Consider the following 21,222-nt stretch of genomic DNA (forward strand, 5'->3'; position numbering starts at 1 on the left):
CTTTTAAATTCACAAAGTGTCGATCCTTAGATTAAAGTATCGACACGTTCAATATATCCGGTAAGGATTTACCGGTATTGTCTTTTCGTGACCGGTTTTATCGATATTTTTACATGTTATATTGATATGGATCGATACATTTTTAATTTGGATCGACACAAACCGACAAGTTAAGTTTTTCGGTTTTCAAATTTTTTAATATTTCTTCATGACTTAGACCTACTACATTATTATTACTCAACATTTCCGGTAGCGCTAAACCAAATTTATTAAATATCTTTTAATGTATCCGGTAACGTCGTATATTAGTCGTATATTAACCCGCCTTTCTTGAGACATTCCCTTTTCTTCCCCGAGACAACTCTCCTGAATATTATAACCATCAAATGGAATCAAAAGTTAACCATACTCCGAGGTGGAAAAATATTAGAGTAAAATATACATTTAGTATTTAAGTTATTATTTTATAGCTAAACTTTATTTTATTTTAAGATCATATCTACCGTTTAGTTTAAGTTTTAATTTGGTATCCGCAGTTAAAAAATTAATAAAATTATTGATGTGATATTTTTTCTTTTTTCAATGATGACATGACATTACCATACGGTGATACATTAACATCATCGTTAAATTTTTAATGGCGGAGTGTCAAAATGAAACATAACTAAATGTTAGGTATGCTTTTAAAATAAATAAAGTTGAAGTATCAAAATGGAACAAAAATAATAGTTTAGATACTAAACGTGTAGTTTATCTGAATTATTAATAAAGGTAATTCACAAAATTGATTGAATACCTCTTCCATTAGCTTCTCAATCTACTAGCAACTACCAAAGTGTCGATACTTTTATGTCAGGTGTCGATACTTTCGATAGGATAATTACCTATTTCTTTGAAAGTATCGATAATTTATTACACGTACTTATGAAAGTATCAACACTTTAAATATATTTGGTAGCGCTTTACCGGTTTTATCATTTTGATACCGGTTTTATCATATTTTTACATGTTATATCGTTGTGGATCGATGCATTTTTATAAAGTATCGACACTTTATAAGCGCTAAAACTGCTTCTCTTTTAAATTCACAAAGTGTCGGTACTTATATTAAAGTACCGACACTTTAAATATATCCGGTAGCTCTTTACCGGTTTTATCATTTCATACCGGTTTTATCATATTTTTACCTGTTATATCGTTGTGGATCGATACATTTTTATAAAGTATCGACACTTTATAGGCGTTAAAATTGCTTCTCTTTTAAATTCACAAAGTGTCGATCCTTATATTAAAGTATCGACACATTCAATATATCCGATAAGGATTTACCGGTATTGTCTTTTTGTGACCGGTTTTATCGATATTTTTACCTATTATATTGATATGGATCGATACATTTTTAATTTAGATCGACACAAACCGACAAGTTAAGTTTGTCGGTTGCTAATTTTTTAATATTTCTTCATGACTTAGACCTACTACATTATTATTCCTCAATATTTCCGGTAGCGCTAAACCGAATTTGTTAAATATCTTTTAATGTATCCGGTAACGCCGTATATTAGCCGTATATTAACCCGCATTTCTGAGACATTCCTTTTCCTCCCTTAGACAACTCTCCTGAATATTATAACCATCAATGGAATTAAAAGTTAACTGTACTCCGAGGTGGAAAAATATTAGGGTAAAATATACATTTAGTATTTAAGTTATTACTTTTGTTCTATTTTACCTAAATTTTATTTTATTTTAAGATCATATCTACCGTTTAGTTTAAGTTTCATTTTTGTATCCACAGTTAAAAAATTAATAAAATTATTGATGTGATATTTTTTTCTTTTTTCAATGATGACATGACATTACCATACGGTGATATGTTAACAACATCGTTAAATTTTTAATGGCGGAGTATCAAAATGAAACATAAACTAAATGTTAGGTATGCTTTTAAAATAAAATAAAGTTGAAGTATTAAAATGGAACAAAATAATAGTTTAGATAATAAACGTGTAGTTTATCTGAAATATTAATAAAGGTAATTCACAAAATTGATTGAATACCTCTTCCTTTAGCTTCTCAATCTGTTGGCGAAATAATAGATCCTAAACACACACAAATAGTATTCTGACTATATGATATTATTTATTGAGTCTCTCAATTATTAAAGGTTACAAAATAGTCTCTTAACTATAAGATGTTATTTTGTTGAATCCCTCGACTAATAAAGTTACAAATGGTCATCTGACAATTCATTATGTTCCAAACTCGTCCTTTTCGATAAAAAGTTGACGGCGATTTAAGCTAGAATTTAACCTCCTAACTAAGATATTGTCGACGCCCATTTTCATCCAGAGACCATTATTGTTGTTGTTGTTGTTGTTGTTGTTTGTTGTTGTTGTTGTTGTTGTTGTTGTTGTTGTTGTTATTTTATTTACAAACCAATTTACAAATCGGGCCCAAATTGAAACCCAACCTAACCCTAGCCCTATCACGGTAGCCCTGCTGCACCAGTCCCCTACCACCTCCATTTCCACCAACCACGGTAACCCTACTACACCAGTCCCCTTCCATCGTCATTTCCACTAATTCTGTCGATCACTGTTGTTGCTTCAGCACGCTACCACCAAATCATTTATTTTTTTCACACATGTAACGAGTGTGATAAAACCCCCAAGAAAGAATGTAGAGGGGTTCATGTTTCCCCGAAAAGAGGTTAGCAAGGAATAAAAAATAGAGGTTTTTTAACATTTCGAAGGTATCTTTTTTTTTTCATTTTTGTTTCTATTTTGTGCGTATGTGCATCTGGGTTTTGAAACAAAGAGAGATGAAAGATTAATCGTTTACCTAAGAGGAGGGAGCCTAAGGGGATATCTCTTCGGTGTTCTCCATGTCCGTTAGGGATCTCTCCATCTTAGAGGTTTGAGAGATTAAAGGGATGTGAGCGTCGTTTGGGGGGTCATCAGAGCTAGAAACTGAAATGTTGAAGGGAATTTATTGGGTCTTTAGAGGCTCATTTTTAGGTTTTAACCCCATATCTAAGTTTTAGAGAGTGAAACAAAGGTTATAGGATACTTTGGGTTGGTTTAGGAGTTTTGATTGTCGTGTGTGGTGATTGAAACGACAGCTGAAATGGTGGTTGGAGTAGTGGTGAGGTGGCCGGCAATGGTCGGCTGAATGAAGAAAAAAGAAGGGAGAGAGTTTTAGAAGAAAAAAATTTAAGTTTCGGTTGAAATGAAAACAAAGAGAAAATATGTTTTATAGGAAAACTTTAGGGTAAAATCACGATTAGATCCCCTAAGTTAGCCATGTTTTTGTATGTTGGTCACCTGTAAGGACCGAAGTTGCTATTTACCCATTTTTATGAATGATATATATTTTTGGGATATTTGTTGTTTAGTCCCTCATAGTTTAGTGTGTTTTTACATGTTGGTCACATTTAGGGACCGAAATTTTTATTTACCCGTTTTTATGCCTGTAATGCTTTTTTGGAATATTTTCTGTTTAGTCCCCCTTATTTAGGCATGTTTTTACATTTTGGTAATTTGTAGTGATTATTTAATTTATTTTAATATTTATAGACTGATTTAGTTATTTAAGAATTTTTCTTTAAAACCATGTTTTATGCTTGAAAAAAGAAATAATCATTAAATAGACCCTGTAGTTTTAACATGTTTTATATTTTGGTCTCCGTTCTTTTTTAATTTAATTCAACCATGCAATTTATTTTATTTTAATTTGGACCCCATGTATTATTTATTTTTATTCATAACAATTTTGGCACTTAATGTTAAAAATACTCATTTTGGTCACTTTTGCATTTTATTTTATTTTAATTTTTGACATGATGATTTATTTGTTTACATTCTAGTCCTATTTGCATTTTTTTTATTTTAATTTTTGCATGTTCTTTTATGTTATTTTTTTAGTAAATAATTAGTTATGTTCTTATTTTAAATTAATTTGCATGATACCCTCATAAGCATTTCTTGACTCGAATCAAAATAATTTGACTAAGGGTAATATTGCTTCATTTTAAGATTGTCGTAAAGTGACTATCTTAACGTATAAGAAAGGTAAATTTTGATAATTTTAAAACGAAAGTTTATCCCATTAAGTGACACGAATTAAATTGATTCTTTTTTAAAATTTGGGGATTGAGAAAAAGATCATGTTCTTTTAATTAAGTTCATTGAGAAAAGATTGTTAGATCGAATCTAAGGTCTCGTCTCGATGTATTTAAATTAAACATCCTTATTCTCGTTAAAGGTTGGTAAAATAAATAATTAATTGTACTTGCTTGATGTGCTTTTAATCTGTTTTATTTTTGTATGTATTTTCAATAGGATTTCAAAAATAAGTAATACTCGAATTAATATTTAATTTTAGGACGCAATAGTAATCTCTTCATTTCGATTGGAGTAATAAATGATTGTTTTAAGGCATGAGAGGTTATTCTCGATTGGAAATAATTAGATATCAACATTTTCTCTCAAATTAATATCAAATTTTAGAAGGAAATAAAAATATTTCTTTATTTTGATTGGTGTAAAAATGACTGCTTTGAGGCATGAGAGGTTGTTTCTCTTCGATAGAAGATAATTAAATATTTCCTTTTTCCTCCTAAAATTCAAGAGTGTCATATTGTTATCTTAAATTTATTTTTATTTGTGCATTTTAACTTGGAATTAATAATGAGTTCGGGAATAGAATTGTAATATTCCTTTACTTCGATTGGGGTAAGAATCAACTGCTTTAAGGCATGAGAGGTCGATTCTTCTAGATAGAAAATAATTAAATATTATTTTATTTCGTCCTAAAATTCAAAGAATATTACTTGAATGGGATCTTAAATTAAACTAGACTCGAATTCTTAATTTCCATTGCAAATATAACTAATTAATCGATTATCTGTCAACTTACAGCGCTGTGGGGGTGCTAATCCTTCCCACGCGTAACTGACTCATGAATTCAACTTTTTGGTAACACATACCACAATTTTTTTGTTTTAATTAAAATCATATTTTTTTAAAATGAAAAATACATTTTTGGGTGCCCAATCACACCTTAATCAAAGATTGGTGACGACTTCTAAAATCATGTTTATTAATAACGGGTCACTAAATTATTCAAGACGAGATTTTTAAAAATTACTTTTCAAAAACAAATTTGTATGTTTTTTTAAAAAATAGTTTCGACAGCTTGGTGACTCCACTGTGAACTTATTTTAGACAGTCGGGCATTAGTCGATTAATTAATTGTCTTCGCAATGAGAATTCTGAATTTGTTTTAATTTTTTATATCCAGTATTTAGTTTAAAAAATATGTTTAATTTGATTGATCACTAAATAGTTTATACTGCTTTGTTTGTTGATTTTTTCAGATTAAATAAATGTTCAAGATTTTGAGAATTATGTTTTGCATTGTTTGTTTTGTTTTCGCTTTTCATCACACACTGTACAACTGCATTTGCATAACATGAGCTAAAACCCCACTTCGTTCTATTTAAGTAGGAGTGAGAAACTACTCCCTCGTGTGGTTTTCACTACTCCCTCGTGTGTTTTCACCTCTGTACGATAGTGGATCACTCCTAGGGCTCACGCCTTATGGTCTCTATGATAGTTTTCACATCCTTGGAGATAAAGAGGTGTGTATCCTCGAATTGAACTCGATCCAAAGCCTATATGGGTCAGAATTGAAGGCCTGGCAGCCCAAGGGGAACCGACAAGGACAATTTGAGAACCTTTTACTTTAGAGTCAAACCCATCATATAGTGAACTTAGAACCCAGATAAAGCCTTACCCAAACCCTAAAAATCCCTTGAGGAGAGTACACAAGGAAAACCTTTTTGAGGCTTTTAATTTTGTAGTGTAATTTTAATTTCTAAATAAATGTATGCAAACTAGAGATAATATGGTTAGGTTTAGTTTTTTTTTCCCGAATAAGCATCTAGGTAGAAATCATGTTTGGGTAGGATATACTAAAGCATGATTTGGTAGCCATAATGTGGGGTAGGTTTTATTAACAAATTGCATTATGTTCGATTAATTTCATTATGATTATTGACTAATTTTTTTGGCCTTTTGTTTCCATTTTTTGTATTGCACTATTCATTCCATGACGTTGATCCGTGACTGATGTCCATATAGAACGCTAGTAATACGGAACGAAGAATTCAAAAAGAGGTAGAAGATAATGTAGATGTTCTGAGATGGTCCGAGCAGTCTCATCTAACAAATTGAGATTACTTACAATATAGATACATGTCAAATCTGATTGGGTACACACACATCAATGTACATTAAAAAGACGTGAGCGAGTTGAAAGAAATCTAGGGAAAATGGGAAGCATCCGATAAGCAGTTGCTTTATCAACTCTATGGTGACATCTCTTATCTCTTAGATGTTCTGATTGACCAAAATTTGTTTAGGGTTCTTGCACAGTTCTATAATCCCATTTACAGTTGCTTTACTTTTGGTCGAGTGGATATGACACCTACCATAGAGTAGTACCATCCCTTGATTTGTTGTCCGAGATTTCAAGTAGACAAAGTGTACACTAAGCTGCCAAATACTCCTTTCATCAATAAAATGCTTTTGATGACCGACATGAGTGAAGAATGGGTCGTAAAAGGCATCAAGAAGAAGGGAGATAGTGAGTGCATTACGTGGATCACTCCGAGAGAAGTAATTTATCGTCATCCCGAAAAGAGAAAGAACATGGACCTCTTTACTATGGGTATTTATAGGCTAGTTATATTCTCGAAGGTTCTGAGGCATGTTGATGTATCAGTGGTTGATTTGTTCAAAAGATTGGACATACATGTGGATCCCGTTCCAACTATTTTGGCAGAGACATTATGTTCCTTAAATTCTTGCAGACGAGAAGGAGAATGATGCTTCATAGAGTGCGCACCATTGTTACTAGTTTTGGATCCTCAATCACTTCAAACACGTCGAGAGGGAACCTGGTATAGTGTTTCTAGAAGTATTTTCACCTTTGAAGGATTTTCTTTCTAAAGAATGAACTGGGTTTTCACTGAAGAGAAATTGATGGTCATTTTCAAAGATATCTGAGACACTGATATATTATGGTGCACTTCATGGAATATTTCTTCAGGCATTCTTTTTAGGTATAAAGAACGAGATTGGGTTTTGTTATCAGACATATGAGGTTCTGTAGGATATGTTCTTTTTACTGGTTTCCAGGTAATATAGGTCGAGACAATTCATTCCGATAACTTGGATTTTTCTGGGTCAGATTTCGCATTCAGAGGAGAGTACTACAGAAGTTTCAAAGGAATCTCTTCACCTTGACTTGAAGTTATCACAAGAATACGAGGAATGGATAAGCAATAGAGTTAATGATATCCAATGGTCAATCCTGAAAATACTTAGCCTATGGAAAACATCTCAAAGTGGTACTATCTCCGTTAGAATTAGTCAGACATGATTTTGAGACTGAAAGGAAATAGTGGAAGGAAACATTACATAAAATTGAGGATGAGATGTACCAAAAAAGTTTAGAAATCGATATCCAAAGAGGTCGAGCTGACCGAATTGAAAAAGTATAAAAATAACTCAGGTTGGATTTTGATGACCTCCAGTTTTCATACCAACGAATGGTAAAAGCTCAATGGCCACTAGCTCAAGTAAATCGCCTACTGAATAGAGACAGGAAGTGGTGAGTTTAAAGAGAGTTGGGGAAATCAGTGAAGAGCTCAAGTAAGTAGACATCAGGTGAAGCTACTTTCAAGAGAAATAGTGTATTAGAGCAACAACTGCAAGAGAGTTGAGTCCAAATGAGAAATTGAAGGGTAGGGTCTTGAGTTTAGAGACAACTTTGTGACGATGCCGAAGACGAAAATATAGTTCAAACCGTGCGAATGTTGAAAACTTGAGGAAAGCGTGTGAATGAACTTGAAGCTATAGTTCAAGATTTTCAGAGAAGGGAAAGTGAACTACTGTAGTCCCCTATAAAGGAGTTATACAATGGCGCCATTGTTGAGAAGAGGCTCAGTTGAGAGTTAAGCAAAGGGATGACCTCATCGCAAGCTACTTGGAACATGCTCAAGGAGTGGCTCAGTACTTGGTTGATTTATCACATGAAGTCGATGCTAAGCGAATGATTAGAACCTAAGACTGAAGAAGCTCATAGGATTTTGGATTTACTTGGGCGCATGCAACACTAGGGGAGATAGCTCAGATCTATATGTGATATTTAAGCCTTATAACAAATTTCGTTTCAAATATAAAAAGTTATTCTAAAGAATCGTTTTAGAATCAACACCTTGCATTTTTGCATCTACATGAATTTACTTTTCGCATTGCATTTTATTCATTAATAGTCATTTTCATATTCATTAATAAAATATCAATATTAATAAAAGAATTGTATGGAAGAATACTAGAAACTTCTAATTCGTACCATACCCAAAAAAGGTAATGGACGAGATAATTGCCTAAATTGAGAAGACTCGACTCAAAATGCAGGAGAGTTTCAGGAAATCTCAATAGAAAATGCTGAACAAATATTGAAAGCACATAATGATATGATGGAAAAACTTGCAAGCATGTTATAGGAGAGAATACAAGTCGTGAAGAGACTCTAATTGTCGTGCTACTACTGAAGAATCCATGTACCCCAGGCTTTAAACCACGGTTATCATTAAGTCTCTAATTGTTGGTTCTACTAAAGAACCCATATATCCCCCTGGCTTTACACCATCGCATGTTCGAGCACAACAAGCAACGACTGCTCATCCAGAAGAATATCACATAAAACCAGTACCTTTACAAATCCACACCTAATTAAAGATGTCCCAGATTTTGAAGAGGGCAAAAAGCAGACACAATAGTTAAAGGATAAATGGAAACAACTTGAAGATAAAATCAGAGCTATGAAATAGGACACTAGCATGTATGGGATCGATGCCAATGAGCTAAGTTTGGTTCCTAATTTAGTGATGCCACCTAGTTTAAAATTTTGGATTTTGAAAATTTTATGGCACGAGATGTCCATTTGCACAAATCACTATGTTCTGCAGAAAAATGACTGACTATGTGGATATGATCAATTGTTGATCCATTGCTTTCAGTAGAGCCTGACAGGTTTCAACCATCCGTTGGTACAATCAGTTGAGTAAGGCTCACATTAAATCCTGAAAGGATTTGGCTAAAGCTTTTCTAGAGCAATATAAACACGTGAAAGATATAAGGCCTAATCGAATCATGCTACAGAGCATGAAAAGAAATCTAATGAAAGCTTCAGACAGTATGCTCAAAGGTGGAGATATGTGGATGTACAAATTCATCCTCCACTTGAAGAAGATCAACCAACATGCTCTTAGTAAACACTCTGAGAGATCCTTTCATTGGCCACCTCATAGGAAATTCATCCAAGGGTTTTACTGATTTGGTCACAACAAGAGAAATGATCGAAATGGAAATCAAGAGTGGGAGGCTTGACGGAGGAAGTCCAGTAAGAAATCACAAGTAAAAATGATGATAATGAAGTTAATGATGTGAGGAAGTATGACTCCAATAACATTGTTGTGTCTCGAACACAGCCACAGGGTCATCCACACAGAACTCTACCAGGCAAGGAACAAAGAACCAAGACAAGAGATCGAAAGGCTTCAATTTGACCCGATTACCATGTCCTACAATGAATTGTTTTAGATTTTATATGATAAACATATGGTGTCACCTTACCATACTCATCGATGCAACCTCCCTACCCTAAATGGTATGATGTTAATGCCCAATGAGAATATCAGCAAGGGTTCTGGGACATTCAATATAGAATTACATTGCCTTCAAGATTGTCCAAAGATTAAGCTAGAAGAACATCATCAACTTTAGTGACAATGAGCAACCAAATATGGCTTAGAACCCACTGCCAAACCATGCAAGTACGGGGTCAATGCAATTGTTAAGGAAAAAGAAAAGAAGATTATAACAAAAGTGAGTGAGGTAAAGTCACTCATGCATTGGGTATGGGGCAGATGATCAAGACAAGCTTGTTGGTCTCTGACGTGATGATAAGAATAAGCATGCATGCCAATATCACAACTGTAAGGGGTCACATCACATAAGATTGTTCTGAGTTTCGAGTTCTACTACAAAGAATGATGGATGACAGAGAGATAGAATTTTACAAAGAAGCGTAGAAGAAAGAGAACATAGATTTGTGCGTCTGAGGTTCTCCAATGGAGTTTACAATGTTAACTGCCCTCTAGTTATCACACCAAAAACTCATGTGGCAGAGAAAGTAACTCCTAAACTTGTAATCACACCCCGTCTTCATTCCCTTATAAGACAATAACAAGTCCCTTGGAGATACAAGTGTAAGATGGATAATATGGGTACTTTAGAGATCGCTAAAGAAGTGGATGAAGTAGGAATTTCACCAGAAGTGGGATGTTTCTCCCAATCAGACCAAGAACTCGAGAAAAGAATCGTCGCTGATAAAGGAAAGAAAGTTAAATTACTGCTAAAGATGATGAGCTGGTCATTAACGAGCTTGTGACATAAAATGAGGATGTGGAGTTTCTGAAATTTTTGAAACATATTGAATATAGCATCTTTGAGCAATTGCACAAGCTATATCGCATCTTGATCCTTACTCTTTTACTAAGCTCTGAGGCACACCGAAATGCTTTGTTAAAAGTCTTGAATTAGACATTTGTACCGAATGATGTACCTACAGATAAGATAGATAGACTGGTTGTGAATATTCAATACGGTAATTTATCTCTTTTTCTGATAATGATCCCGTTTGGGATTATTGGCAATCAAAAGCCCTGCACATTACTAGTAGGTGCAAGGGTATGTGTTATCCTAAGTACTAATTGACAATGGTTCTGCACTAATGTAACACCATTGGTAACCCTGAAGAAGCTTCCAGTAGGCAGTACACATGAGGAATTCCGAGAGCGTTTCGAGCATTTGACGAACAAAAAGAGAAGTGATTAGAAAGATTGATATTTCTTTGACCATAGGCCCATCTACTTACAAGATCGAGTTCCTTGTTATGGACATCATACCTATCTACAATTGCCAATTGGGAAGGCCTTGGATCCCCCAATGGGGCCATACCATCTACACTACATCAGAAACTCAAATTCATAATTGAAGGGAAATTGGTATGCATCAATGCTGGAGGAATACATTATTGCTTATGTGTCTACTACTACCCTTTATGTTGAAGTGGAGGAAGAAGCTGATGAATGTTCTTTTAGATCCTTGTAGTTTGTTAATGCCATATTTGTGGCTAAGGAAAGAGGATATCAAAGCCTATATTGTCCAATTGCACCAAATGGAATTAAAGTTGACTCTATGAAGGGGAGCCAAAGCGGTCAGAGCCTTACTTTCCACTGCTATGTGATATCTTTGTATCTGGAGGCCATATGTTTCAAGGAAGTCTGTTAGTTAAGGAACCAATTGTTGAGAATGCCTTGGGAGATTTGGGCATAAATGTGATATTGAATGATGAGGCTGAAAAGAAAGAGTTGTAGGCATTTATCCCTCACGCCAGGCTTTGTGCTAAACAATTGGACTGTAGAGGAATTACTTGTAGTTTACAAAACTTTTCATAGTAATGCACAAAAATTTTCGCTGTTGTCTAAACCCAGGGAATAGGTTGATCTTTTATAAAGGCTAATCTACTTTTTTTAAATCTTCAATGAAAAATGCATTCATATTAATTCACAAATTGACAAACTCTTCTGCATTTTTATTCTTTATTATTTATGTATATACTTTCATTCTATTTGATATGGGATAGATTCTCATATATGTGTATATGTATATACCTTATTGTTTGTTATTCTTTCAGGACCTCTGGTATCAGTAGTATGAATGTTGATGAAATTGACCCGGAGATTGATTTCAAGCTTCCCATATTTTAAGGGAAAATTGAGGGTTATGATAATCATGAGGATATGACTTACCTTATTAACTACTAAAAAATGGTAGAAATGGAAGATAAACAGCTTCTGCCTCATGAAAAGCCCATTGAAAATTTGAATCTGGGATCAGATGAAAATAAGAAGAAGTAATATTGGCACCACTCTATCTGCCAAGGACGACAGAGTTTGATTGAACTAATTTGAGAGTAAAAAGATGTGTTTTCTTGGTCATAGAAGACATGCCATATTTAGATTATGATTGGTAGTACACAAATTACCGATAAAGCCAGAATGTAAACCTTTACAAAAAATGCTCAGAAGGATAAGACCCGAACTGCTGCTAAAATTAAAGAACAAGTAAATATCATTTGATTTTGGATTCCTTAAAAATCCAAGTATCTATTGAGAGTACAAATGTGTTTTCTTGGTCATATGAAGACATGCCATATTTAGATTCTGAATTGGTAGTACACAAATTACCGATAAAGCCAGAATGTAAACCTTTACAAAAAATGCTTAGAAGGATAAGACCCGAACTGCTACTAAAAATTAAAGAACAAGTAAATAATTAATTTGATTTTGGATTCCTTAAAAATCCAAGTATCTATAATGGGAGGAAAATATCATCCATGTACCAAAGAAGGATGGGAAGGTTCGTATGCGTGTTGACTATAGAGATCTAATAGGGCGATCCTAAAAATAATTTTCCTTTGCCACACATAGACACCCTGGTGGACAGTATACTGGAAACTCCATATTTCATTCATGGATGGGTTTTCTGGTTACAATCAATAAAGATACTTCCTGAAAATATGGAAAAAACTACGTTTGTCACTATGTGGGGTACATTTTACTACAAGGTGATGTCATTTGGGCTAAAGAATGCAGGGGAAACATACCAGAGAGCCATGGTAACACTATTTCATGACATGATGCATTAAAAAAGAGAAGTTTATGTCAATGATATGATTGTTAAGGCCATGACAGAGGAAGAACACGTAAAGAATTTGAGGAAACTGTTCCAAAAATTGAAAAGATTCCAGCTAAAACTCAATCCAAGCAAGTGTATCTTCGGGTGATGTTTGGGAAGATTTTGGGGTTTATGGTAAGAAAAAAGGGATTAAAGTAGATCCAAGCAAAGTCAAAGCTATTCAGGATTTACCACCCCCACAACACAAAGGAAGTGTGAGGATTTCTAGGGAGATTAAACTACATGACTCGGTTTAGTTCACAATTAATCTAGAAGTGTGATCCCATTTTTTGCATTATCTGCAAAAATAAATTAGGGGTATAAAGTGATGATTTCCAATAAGCTTTTGAAGTAATGAAGCGATATTTTTCAAATACTCTAATCTTAATGCTACTATCTCATGTAAGTCATTAATTCTTTACTTTTCAATCTTTGAGAATTCGATGGGGTGTGTATTAGGGCAACATGACCAAACCGAGAAAAAATAGAGCAATTTACTACCTCAGTAAAAAGTTCATTGATTGCGAGGCAAGATACTCACTGATCGAAAAGTTATGTTGTGCTTTAATTTGGACTACTCGAAGGCTCAGGCAGTATATGTTGTATTATACTACTTGGTTGATCTCTATACTTGATCCTCTGAATTATCTAATGGGTGTACCTGCTTTATCTAGAAGATTGGCTCATTGGCAGATTTTATTGTCTGAGTTTGACATCCAGTATGTGAGCTAAAAAGTAGTTAAAGGGAGTGTTATAGCAGATTTCATTGCAAGTAGTGCTTTTGAAGAATATGAACCGTTGAACTTCGATTTCCCAGATGAATACTTGATGGCTATTTCAGCTGAAGAGGTGGTTACTTCTACTGAGGAACATTAGAAGTTGAATTTTGATGGTGCTTCGAATGCCTTTAGGCATGGGATTGGGGCAATTTCGGTCTCACCTGGTGGAGAACACTATCCTTTCACCAATCGATTGAATTTTGATTGCACAAACAACATGGCTGAGTATGAAACATGTATTTTGGATCTCAGAGTTGTCATTGAGCATAAAGTAAAAATACTCAAAGTGTATGGGGATTCAGCTCTAGTAATTTATCAACTTAGAGGTGAGTGGGAAACGAAAGATCCCAAGTTGGTGGAATATCATAAATTGGTCCTGGAGCTTATTAAAGAGTTTGAAGAAGTGACATTCCATTACCTCCCCAGAGAAGAGAATCAAATAGTGGATGCTCTAGCCACTTTGGCAGTAGCCTTTAAAGTAAATGAACATTCAAGTATGATGCTCATTGAGATACAAGCTTATGAGTATCCAGCCCACTGTTATAGCATAGAAGAGCAATATGATGGAAATCTCTGGTATTATGATATCTTGCAATACATCAAATTTCAAAGTTATCCTGAGCAGGCAACTGAGAATAACAAAAAACTATTTGAAGGATGAATGTGGGGTACGTGCTTGATGGTAAGGTCTTGTATAAGAAAAGTCATGATCAGGTTTTGTTGAGGTGTGTAGATGCAAAAGAAGCTAAAACAATCATTGAAGAAGTGCATAAGGGAGTATGTGGTACCAATGCCAATATACATGCAATTGTTAGACAAGTAATGAGATTTGGGTATTTGGTCAACCATGGAAAGATTGTATCAAATTATGCCAGAAAATATCACAACTGCCAGATTTATGGAGACAAGCTCCATACCCCTCCTCATCCATGCACGTGTTGCTTCTCATGGTATTCTATGTGGGGCATGGATGTCATTGGACAATTTCGCCCAAAGCATCAAATGTTCATCGTTTCATCTTGGGGCAATAGACTACTTTACCAAATGGGTAGAAGTGGCTTCCTATGCAATTTTTACTCAGTCACAGTCTGCAAGTTCTTTAAAGAAAGAGATTATTTGTCGTATGTGTTACCAGAAAAGAATCGTCACTGAAAATGCCTTGAACTTAAACAATAAGATGATTGATTCAATATGTAAGCAGTTCAAGAATCAAAATTTGATAAGGACATCAATTAGGGCAACTCCATTTTCTTTAGCTTGTGGGATAGACGCTATGTTACCCATTATGGTAAAAATTCTGTCACTTCGAGTATCAGAAGTTAAGCTAGACGAAGTAGAATTGGTCTAAGCTAGGTATGATCAGCTGAATCTGATTGAGGAAAAATATTAAAAGTTATATGTCATGGAAAAATGTACCATAAACGTATGATGAGGGCACATAATAGAAGGTTCGCCCACGAGAGTTTCAGGAAGGAGATTTGATACTTAAAATGATTATGCCAATTTAAAAAACTATAAAGGTAATAGATGTCAAATCGAAGGACCTTATGTTGTGAACAAGACATTTTTGGAGGAGCTTTGATCCTCACCAAGATGGATGGACTAGACTTACCTAACCTTGTGAATTCTGGCGCAGTCAAGAAATATTCACCAGAAGAAAGAAAAATTGAAATGAAAAAAATCAAAAGAATAAAAAGAAAATAAAAATAAAAAAAAAAAAATGAGGAAAAGAAAGAAAAGAGAAAAAAAAAAGAAATAAATAAAAAGGGGTTCAAGATAAAAATCTGTAAAGGGCGTCTTGAAACAAATGAGGTCTCAAGTTGAAAACTCGAAAAGGATGGCTTGAGAATCATTTAAAGTTAGGATTTGTGAATTGTGGAGGTTCTAAATTAATTTTGAAGATTTGAGCAATGACATTAAATGGTGATCAGGGTTAAAACTAAATATTGAAATAGGATTGAATAACCAGAAAATAAATGAAGAGCACTTGAGATTAAAATATTGGTTTATGGCATCCAACATTCAGGGAATTTGGTAATACAAAGGGAACTTCACACCCTTGCACATTGTCACAATTCTCAAGATCCCTTTAGATGAAGCTATACTCGAGTCATTTTGTGGTGTGCCAGTTCAAAAACATTCGTATTATTGATATATGAGGACGTCTACTTTATTTTCTTTTAACTTTTCCAGTTAAAATTTTTCATGTATTTACCCAAAAAACTCTTTACAATTTTATAAATAAAAAGGTATTTTCTTATTAAAACCATGTTGCAAGCATCCTAATTTGAAAATAAAATTATGATTAACTTGGGAGACATGAGATTAGATGATTATTGCGTAAAAAGTTTGGAAAAGTGCAGGTGTTCTGAAGCTGAAAATGGTTTTAGCATGAGGCTTACATGATGATGGGCTACAAAAATCAAAACCTTGGGCTACATATAAAAGCTCAGAAAGTTGGGATATTCCAAGATGTTTTTGCTGATCAAATAGCTATCATGAATACTATATGGGTTCAACAATGAAGAGCATCAAAGTAATGTCTAACCAAAGAGTGTTTGATCAGAATTGTCAGTCGGGGTGGACTACTAGTGATTTTTGTGCCCAAGATTTGACTGAATTACAAATACGGTCGACAAAAGAGAGTTCTCGTTTGAAAAAGAAAATGTTCTGAAATTGCATCATGCACACATTTTAGGCATAAATAGGATCATGACATTCAAAAAATGCATAATGCTGATAAATGCAATTGAGTACTTACATGTTTTTCCAAAAGGAAAGGTTGAAATGTCGAGACCCAATATAAAAATAACCAATTCAGAGTCCTAGAAAGAGGAAGGTTCAACTCACACTCAAGTTGAGGCAGATTCCATATTCGGTGGCTGCGAGACAAGCTTCCACAAGAAAAATCAATTTCCAAAGATTATCTTGAATTCCCAAACGTTCATGTATGGTGTTTTCAATTCTCAAACATATATTAACAAGTGATAATGCTTAGATTTCAGATTTGATATTCTTGAAAACAAGAGAAGCAAATCGAACTCATTTCAATGTCCCTAAAGAATAGTAGAATGAATCAACATTTCCAAATCTAATTTCCTTGAAGAAACAGCTGAACAAATCCCTTGTTTTTCCAGATTTGATCTTCCCTGAGGAACAGTAGAACAAGTCTGTCTCAATTCAATCTTCCCTGAAGAACAGTGAAGTGAATCAACATCTCTAGATCTGATTTTCCTTGAAGAATCAGAGGAAAGATCCCAATTTTCCAGATTTGATCTTCCCTGAAGAAGCAGTGGGACAAGTCTGCCTCAATTCAATATTCCCTGAAGAACAGTGGAAGGAATCAACATTTCCAGATCTGACCTACCCTGAAGACGCAGTGGAGCATATCTCTTTTCAACTCTATTTTCAAAAATCTCTCTTTTAATTTTTGCATGTTGCTTTATGTTATTTTATTTAGTCGCTAATTAGTTATGTTCTCTATTTTAAATTAATTTGCATGATACTCTCATAAGCATTTCTTGAATCAAAATGATTTGACTAAGGGTAATACTCCTTCATTTTAATATTATCGTAAAGTGATTGTATTACATATAAGAAAGTTATTTTCGATAATTTTAAAATGAAAGTCTATCCATTAAGTGATACGAATTAAATTCATTCCATTTTAAAATTTGGGTATTGAGAAAAAGAGCATGTTCTTTTAATTAGTTCATCGAGAATATTGTTAGATCGAATCTGAGGTCTCGTCTTGATGTTTAAATAATTGAAATCCTTATTCTCAGTAAAGACTGGAAAAATAATTAATTAATTGTACTTGCTTGATGTGTGCTTTTAATTTGTTTATTTTTGTATGTATTTTCAATGGGATTTCAAAATAAGAATACTCGAATTAATATTTAATTTTAGGATGGAATAGTAATATCACTTCATTTTGATTGCAGTAATAATGACTACTTTAAGGCATGAGAGGTCATTTATTCTCGATTGGAAATAATTAGATATCATCGTTTTCTCTCGAATTAATATCAAATTGTAAAAGGAAATTGTAATATTATTTATTTGATTGGAATAAAAATGACTGCTTTGAGGCATAAGAGTTTGTTTCTTCTCGATAGAAGATAATTAATATTTCATTTTTCCCTCTTAAAATTTAAAAAACTTATTGATATCTTAAATTTATTTTTATTTGTGCATTTAAACTTGGAATTAATAGTGAGTTTGGGAATGGAATTGCAATATTCTTTATTTCGATTGGGGTAAGAATCGGCTACTTTAAGGCATGAGAGGTTGATTCTTCTCATAGAAAATAATTAATATTATTGTGTTTCATCCTAAAGTTCAAAGAATATTACTTGTATGGGATCTTAAATTAAATTAGACTCGAATTCTTAAATTATATTGCAAAGACAACTAAATTAGTGACTAGGCACCGATTTAGGGCGATGTGGGGGTGCTAATCCTCCCCACGCGTAACCGACTCTCGAACTCAACTTTTTAGTAACGCATACCGCAAATTTATTGTTTTATTTAAATTAATATTTTTATTAAAATGACAAATACGTTTTTGGGTGCCCAATCACACCTTAATCAAGGTTGGTGGGACTCCTCGAATCATGTTTTAATAACATCACTAAATTATTGAGACAATATCTTTTAAAAATCACTTTTCAAAAATCAAATTTGTATGTTTTTTAAGAAAAAAATTGTTTCGACGGATATGATAAAATTTGATTTCATAATCTCAACCGGCTATTGTATCTTATCAGCATGTTAAGTCCAACTCAAAGACGTTAATTTTTAACAAAAGAAGAGTTGGAACATAATTAATAGTCGGTGACTATTTGTAACTTTAATAGTCAAGAGACTAAAAAAAAACGTCCTATAGTCGGAAGACCATTTTATAACTTCTAATAGTTAAGGGACTCAGCATAATAGTATTCTATGATCGAGGAATCATTATGTACTATACTCATTTTTTATTTGGTCTAATACCTTTATTAAGCCAATTGAAATTAAAAAAAATAAAAATTAATAATAAGGTGGTAAACTTGTTAATATTTTAAAATTTTGATTTATTCTGTAATGTATAATGGTGTTTATGATATTACTATGCTTTTAATGTGTTATATTTTTCCTTGTTCTTGATTTTCTAAAGTTTCATTATTAATATGTATAATAATTATCGTTTTTTATATTAATATAAAATTCTTTTTATAAATTTGACGTGAATATAAAAATATTTGTTAAAAAAAATTAATTATTTTGACAATAAACGCTACATTCTATATACACGATGTTCGAATCCAAAACTTTAAAAATACAATAATCTTTAATTACTAATTCTTTTGGTTCTATGTAATGAAAAAATCCTTAAACATTCGGTTCACAAATTAATTTATATTCCTTTATCACTATTTCTTGTCACGTGTTCACTTTTGACCAAATTTTAGGAAGTAAAAAGTTTCCAAACATGTGATATAATCATTTAAAAGCGTAAATTATAAGTTAATACCAAAATTGTTATTTTCTTCTATTTTGATATTCAATTTTTACTTTTAAAATCATACTAATATTTAAATAAGGTTTCAATTTAGTACCCGCCATTTAAAGTTAACATAATGTAATGTAATTTTTTAATGATGATATGACATTACGTTGGGACACATCAACATCACCATCACCGTTAATTTTTTTATGACGAAATACCAAAAAATCTAAATTAAACAGTTAATATTTAAAAAATAAATTTTGAGTATCAAAACAAAATAAAAGTAATAATTTATATACTAAACATGTAATATACCTCAATTAAAATACAACAATTACTAAAATGCTAATGTGATTTTTTTAATGATGATATGACATTACGTTATGGTGACACATCAACATCACCATCACCGTTAATTGTTTTATGACGATACCAAAATGAAATCTAAATTAAACGTTAGGAATAATTTAAAAAATAAATTTTGAGTATCAAACAAAATAAAAGTAATAATTTATATACTAAACAGTAATATACCTCAATTAAATAACAATCAATTACTAAAAAAACAAAAGCTTTGTGTTTAGCACAAAATTTACAAAATGGGTAAAAATGGGTAAAAAAAGAAATAGGTATATTAATTTGTGGATTTTTTTAATGTAATATTTTGAATGAGATAATATAAAAAATAAATAATAAATTTATTGAAATGAATGCAGTATTAATTAAACCTAAAGTAGAAACTAATTTATGTTAAATTAAAATAGATGAGTTAACTCCTAAGTTTCAACATAATAATGGTGTTATCAACTTAAACCAACTAATACTATTATAAATGCATAATGCCAAAATAGCCACAACGTTTACCAAATGGTTATTTGACTCCTATTATTTTTTGAGCATTTAGCCCTTCAACGTTTCATTTTGAGGTAAAAAGCCTCCAGTAGATGAAAACCATTAGTAACACGATTAACACTCCAAAATACGAGCCTTTTAGCAAAAATGAAACGTTGAGGTTTAAATGTCCCAAAAAGAGAATAAGGGACAAAATTATTATTATCAAATGTTAAGACCTGTTTGCCGTAAAATGAACGTTGGAAGCCAAAATGCTCCAAAAAATAGAATAGGGAGTAAAATGACTATTTTGATAAATATGGAATTAATTTTAGCATTTGCCTATTATAAAAGCAGTAAGACTGAGGAAGCATATTTGATCGATTGATCAAGTTGTTTATCTTTGTTGCCTTATATTCTTTAAGTCGTATGTTCTAGATTCACTAAGAGCGCTGCTCTTCCTTTCCCTAAGTCCCTCCTTCCTCTCTCTAGTAGGATTAGGATTATATTTAGATTTTTTTAAATAGTAGGAATAATTTATGCCAAATTAAAATAGTCGGTTTAACACCTAAATTTCAACATATTAAAGGGACTAAAACTAGAATTAGACCTAATTCGAAACGTTAATGCATGCATGGGAATTTGATTATTATGTACATGTACCTATCTTTCCCTTATTCTGCTTAAGCTTCGTTCCAACTGGTTTTCTAACTGTTGTAGCTCATTAACAGAACATGGTTCCAATCCTTCTCCCAATAGTTTTCTGTTAAAAATAAAAATATTAATGCAGATATTGATGAAATGAGAGCAGCTACTAACGTACAAGTTCTTGTTTGAAACTAAGGATTAACTGTTTAGAATCTTGGAGTAATTCAATCTTCTTACCAAGCTTTGAGCGTCTTCATTGCATTCTTCATGCACAAGCTCAATAATCGTTAGTTGTTATTAAGGTAGTATATGTCGACAATGAACGTTCAAACACTCGTGTAGACATTGTGTTCAAATCTGGACTTATAGAGACAATCATCCCTTACTACTTAATACTGAGGTGGCTTCATTCGTGCTTGACCAGCAAGATTAAGCATTTAATTACAAGAATGATTGCAGAGATAGGTACCGCAGGTTTGGTCTACTACTAACTTGTGCTGATTCGAATTTCCTTCTCTCTCTTCTGATACAGCTCTATGGTTTTGTTCATGCTGAAACAACTCAATACATGGAAAATCATGCACATATCATACTA

The 21,222-nt window shown here is 32.8% G+C and overlaps 1 long non-coding RNA gene across 1 annotated transcript; it reads right to left on the reverse strand.

Annotated features, from left to right (window-relative positions):
* Positions 1-338: 338 nt before the first annotated feature.
* LOC120166868 lies at positions 339-20,882 on the reverse strand. The gene is made up of 4 exons (XR_005519975.1): positions 20,831-20,882; positions 20,643-20,742; positions 2,061-2,102; positions 339-366 (listed from the first exon to the last, which is right to left on the reverse strand). It is a non-coding gene; the product is annotated as an uncharacterized LOC120166868 (long non-coding RNA).
* Positions 20,883-21,222: the final 340 nt, after the last annotated feature.

This window comes from Hibiscus syriacus, unplaced genomic scaffold (assembly GCF_006381635.1).
Source record: "Hibiscus syriacus cultivar Baekdansim isolate YM2019G1 unplaced genomic scaffold, ASM638163v2 tig00111648_pilon, whole genome shotgun sequence".
NCBI lineage: Eukaryota > Viridiplantae > Streptophyta > Magnoliopsida > Malvales > Malvaceae > Hibiscus > Hibiscus syriacus.